Genomic DNA, 6,000 nt, shown 5'->3' on the forward strand with positions numbered 1-6,000 from the left:
AACTACACAAAGCACCAAGGCATTTTTTAGAAATAATTTTTAAGTCAATCATCTTCCTACATAGACATTATCGAGGTGATATACATGGCGACAGCTGGGAAACTATGCTGATTATCACCAACTTCTTCCCACAAAGGCTCCCAACCTACTCATTAATCAAGCAGTCTTTAAAATAGGGTATGTTGTATGACTTTTCCCAGAAAAGAGATTAGCAAAGTATAATGCATAAAGTAGACAGTACATGCATTTTGGCACTGGCAATGTTATCAAAAGAAGCACTAGCTGTTATTCTTTTGATTAGCAAATTCACAGTTCATATCCAAGTCAAAAAGATCAAACAGAAACAAACACCTAGAACCAAGGTTAAATCCCTGACCCTTTCCCCCCGCACTTGTGCATAAAGTATTTTTTTTTCTTCTCACTTAACATATGTCGTGAGACCAGTGTAAGAGAAGTTGCTAGAAGAGAAAAGTAAGTGATACTCACATGTTCCAATACCAAAGATAGAAAATCTGCCTGGTCAGTCACAAATCAACAATTGTTTGGTAGGAAAAAAAAAAAAAAATATATATATATATATATATGTAGCATTGCTTGTTGCATTCTTTAAAAGGAAAATTGAAAACAGAGGATCACAAGGGTCAGATGGTTATTATTGGAATCCGGCTCTTGTAAAACGTAATACATACCATTTTCTCCATCTAAATTGCATTACTTTGTCCAAGTCACCCGATGGGGCCCAGGATAAGGTATTTTTCTGATGTAGATAACTACCTAGGTTTCCAAAAGCATATCCATTTAAAAGTGGGGCCCTTTAGAACACCAACAGTGACAGAAAACTGATATTTTTCTGTAACCTCAGCATCAAACAGAATAGGTCCACAAGAAATAGTTGACAAAAAAGGGAAAACTTTATTATTAAGCACACATAGTGCTATTCAGCAAAATCTGTTGCTGCTGGAAACTTCCAAAAACCAGGTCTTCTAACAGAGCCTCACTCAGTACTAGAGTTTTACAAAATTCTCAATATTTTAAAGACCAAAGTATCATTATGACTTTTTTGCAATGGTTCTGTATCAATACGGGGAATTATATTTAAATATTGAATCAAGCCCAGCTATCAAGAAGGTAGAAAGAATAGAATTTTACATGTAGTTGCACATGTGGCTTTGTAAAATTCCTAAAGTCAGTCATTTATAGAACTCCACGGGACTAGTAATTGGTTCACATAGGCTTTCAGTAAAATGTCACCTGGATGCCTCAACTGAAAAAGCATGTAATACCATCTTGGTGTGAATGGTTATCTACTAAATGTAGACACTGAGCCTAGACTCTGGTGTCCAAGCCTACAACTCTGGAATTCTGACACAGCATCTCCTTGATTCCAAACAAAATTCTCCATAACATTCTGGTTATATCAACTAAAAACCAAAAAGGGAACACTTTCCATGTATTAATAGCAGCCACAAATCTCAAGGGAAACAAAAACACATATGTGGAGCCAAGAAAATTTTATTGAATGTCCCACTGTATTTTTAAGGCACAACTATAATTTCACAGCTTACAAATGTAGAAAAATGGATACCTACCGGAAGAACAACAAAAACTCCACTTAACTAATCTGCTGCATGAGAAAGAATCTGTCTCATAACAAGAAGTACTCATTCATTCATTACCCTTTTCTGCAAATGTGTATCCCTCCCCCTCTTCTCATTGCCAGCGATACTGATGATCTCTTTCCAGGTTGAAAACAAACCCCAGCATCTTTTCCAGCAGTAGCAGCTGCTAAGAGCACAACCCTGCCTTTGATTATACAGCACTTCTCATACTTCATCCTCCCAGAATCAGGCGCCAAGTAAATGGGCAAAAACCTCCCCTGAGAGCGAAGGCATTAGACCTATGAGTTAAACAACTACAATCAAAGCAATTAAATGTCATAGGTGATGAGAACATTAGTGAGTCTCTGCTACATAAAATTTCTAGAGGTTACTTAGACAGACTTGAATTCCTTCTGAACTAGAGGACTCACTATCCCTTGAGGCAGAATATTCTACACTTGGATAATATTAATTCTTAGAAAACACATATCTCTGTTAAATGAGAATTTTTCCTTCTGGAATTTCTACTTAGTAGGCGCTTTCTCACCCCTGGAGAATCCCCCCCAAAACCTCCTGTTCTTGTTCATACCATAGCCCTTTGCCAATTGAAACACTTCAGTCTTGTTCCCATGCACAGCCCTTTCAGTAGTGTCAATCCCATATACTCAGTGATTCTTTTGTTATTTCTGGCAGTATTTTTTGGCTTGTGGTTCAAAACTCTTCTACTTCATCATCACCTGAGGAGAACCTTCATCATGCAAGTTTTCTTCCTCTTCAAATCTACTGAGATAGGTTTGGTGCAGTAGGGCCTGGAATCAGCCCAGGACTAGCAGGTATATCCATGATGTCAGCACATCACAGAATTTCCACCAACCTCATTACTACACCTGAATGGGTCCTTTTGAATAATCCAAGGATAATTTCTTAGAATTCAAGTGTGGTCTAAGTGTTATCTTGAAAATATTCAATAGACCATTAAAATGGCTATGAAAGAAATACAGCCAACCTTTGCTGAAGTCTGTATGGTCAAAACTATCATGAACACAATGACATCTGCCCTGTGCAGCAGGCAGTGCAACAGCTGGTGCCTCAGTGTTTCAGCCTGTTTTCAGTTACTATAGCAAAACGCCTGGTGCTGGGTACTTGGGGGACTATTTTGTTCTTCCTTTGGTAGGCTTGCAGTCCAAAATGAAGAATCGTATCTGTGTAGTCTCTGATGAGGGCCTCATGGCAGAAAGCAGTACAACAGCAGGAGCACGTGAGAATGATCACATGGCAAACAGACACCCAGAGAGATTCGGGGGCCAAAGACTTCAGATTTGTTAGCGTTAACCAGGATACTGTGAGAATGGCATTAACCCCCTTTGAAAGTGATTCTCACAATGACCTAATTATCTCCCAGTATGCCCCAGCTCTTAATGTTCCATCATCTCTCTCAATATCCCTACACTGGGCTTGCGTCTCCAGCACATAAAACTTGGAGGGACATACTCAAACCACAGCACTGGGAAGGCACCTACTATGTGCCAGGTCCTAAGTTGTATGATCTAACGCCATGTTCCCTATTTGGTCTTTGTGACCTACAAGATCACCGCGATGCTCACATTCTATGGGTGAGAAGACTAAGACCATGAGAGAAGAATCAACTAATTTGTTCAGCATGACACAATTGGAAAATCAGAACCCCATCCCTCTGACACAAGTGCCTGTATCTATCTTATTACCCAGTGATGCTCCATTTCCCATCTAACAGTACCAAAAGAGACACCCTTGATCTCTACAATATTGTTTGCTGACATGCTCTGCAAAAGAACCTGCTAAAATGGATGGGAAGAGGACACACAAAGAAGATTCTTATATTTCACAATTCTGCTCTGCCTTATTCATCAGATTCCCAGGAGGTATATTTAAGGCATAATTGACACTTTCACAGTGTAATTGGAAACTGCCTGTCATTCTTGGCTTTGGACTCAGAACTCACCCAGGTAAATAGGTTCCAAAAAAATGAGGAATTTGGCATGAATTTCAAAGACATAATCCACAGTAGTTCTTGTGAGTGAAAATTTACCCCACAACACCCATCTGTCTACAATGCTATTCTTGATCCCTTTATATGACAGCAAGATAAAAATGCCCAGTTGTAAAGGCTATAGGTAAGAAAAGAAAGCACTGTGTTGTAAAAAAAAAAAGAGAGAGAGAGAGAGAGATTATGGGCATAGGAAACAAGAGTTTTGAATTGCTTCATCTCCTGATAGTCAAGGCCAACATTCTGAGCAAACACGGAAGGCAAACGCTTCACCTACTTACACTGGTCTATACATCCTCCATCTCCAGGATGAAAAATCCCAAACGGGCAAAGACACTTCCACTAAAAGCCTGCATTATTATTTGGAATTATTTACTCACTGCTTGAAGAAATTTACTAATCAAGAGAGATAGTGATTCAGTAGAGATGAAAAGAGAAATTACATAATTAAGAGAGACTCAGATCCCAGTTCCTTGGATCTCATTCCCATGGCACTCCTCAGTACCCCATTCCCTAACCCAATATAACTTCCTCATCAAATCTAAATAAACAGAGAAAATTCAGATCAACCAGGCATGGAGGGCATGAATGTCATAGCTATCAGTGCGGGAATCAAGAACCTCCAACACATCCTGGTAATGCTGATGACGTGAAATTTGCTCCATCCAAAATCTGTCCACAGAAGACAGAACAAGTCAATCAACCACCTCAGCTATATTCTGGCAGTGAAATACTGGGCAAACGGAGACTCTATGATGGACTATGTCAATCAGTGGATTCTTCAATGACCTCATCGTGCTTGGAGTGGCGAGATTGGCAGCCATTCCTAATGGGTGAACTATCAAAACCACTTGAGCAAGAATCTTGGAGTATGCCCCACATCTGGGACCTGGGGTGGGTGGGACTGGGACCTGGGGTGGGTGGGAAACTGGGTGGGGCTTCTCTCTCAATATCCCCCTTTACCTCAGATACAAGAAGGAAACAATATGGAAATAATAGTCTTACCCACTTTCCTATAGCCCTTGAACCTCTTTACCCTGATTAAAAATGTAAAGATTGTCAAAAAAAAAAAAAAAACAACAACCAAAATCTCCTGTCTTACTCTTCTGGCAACAACAATGAAACCAGAATAATTTCAGGAAATGTGACTGCCCTTAAGAAAGTAAAAAACAAGCAATAACTGGTGTCCCATTTATCGGAAGTCACAGCCATGTTACATTATAGTAAACAGACTTCTCTAGAGTCAGTTCTGACAGGGCCAAATTGGGAACCAAGAAGGAGTCACTGGGAAAGATCTGTGCAGCTATTATCTAGAGACAAAACAGGTCAGCAGCGGATGCGGTGTTAAGACAAATGGTCCACTCTTGAATGGTGTACCATAATGTCTCTGGATTAGATGGATTACAGGTTGTGGTTCCTCTAGATAGCCACAGGACATTCACTGATAATCAGACATTCTGTTGTCCTATTAGGTAACAGCAGCCCACAAATGAGATGAGCTTCCTCTGTATACACATGTTACATGAGATCAATATTTAATTACAGCAGAGCCCACTCGTGCTGCCAGCAGTTGGTTTTGCAAAGGAGGCGGTCAGAAGCTCTCCATTAGAGCAACGAGTTTCCAAGACTCAAAGAGGGTTGGGGCAAGTTGGCAAAGTCATGTTCAGCCCTTGACCACTCCTGAGTTCTGCATGTAATGAATCACCCTTTGGCAACCATGTTTGGACTGGAGAAACTGATGTGGGACACCTGGAGTGGCTGCGGCTACCATGATTGTGCAAAGCTTCGTGCTCCAGGCCTGCGGAGATGTGTGCAGCACCTGAGCAATGTCCCTAGGGAGAATCTGTGCAACAAAACAACAGAGAGCAGAGGATCAAGAATATGATGTAGTTTTAGTTCTCTTGACCCTAGCAAACTGCAAACTATCTTACAGTTCAATCTTCTTATCCATAAGAGGAGGCTCATACACTGTCTTAAAGTCACAGGGCCACTGTGAGGATTAAATGAGATAACTATGAAAGTGTTCTGTACACTCTGAGACCCAGACCATTGTAAGGGATCGATTGTAACAGATTGCTTTTATTTTAGGAAGTGATAGGACCCAAGGTGTATAATGTCATGAATAAGTGGAAAAAAAACAGTAGTAATAGCTGCATTAATCAAGTTACTGATGCCATGTTAGGCAAGAAAGAATAGAAATGAATAAATTAGTTTTAAATTTTTCAATTAGGACCTGGTACAGTAACCTAGTGGCTAAAGTTCTATCCTTACATGTGCTGCTATCCCAATGGATGCTGGTTCATGTCCTGGCTGCTCCATTTCCCTTCTAGCTCCCTGCTTGTGGTCTGAGAAAGCAATGGACGACAGCCCAAAGCC

This window comes from Ochotona princeps, chromosome 21, assembly GCF_030435755.1.
Source record: "Ochotona princeps isolate mOchPri1 chromosome 21, mOchPri1.hap1, whole genome shotgun sequence".
Taxonomy (NCBI): domain Eukaryota; kingdom Metazoa; phylum Chordata; class Mammalia; order Lagomorpha; family Ochotonidae; genus Ochotona; species Ochotona princeps.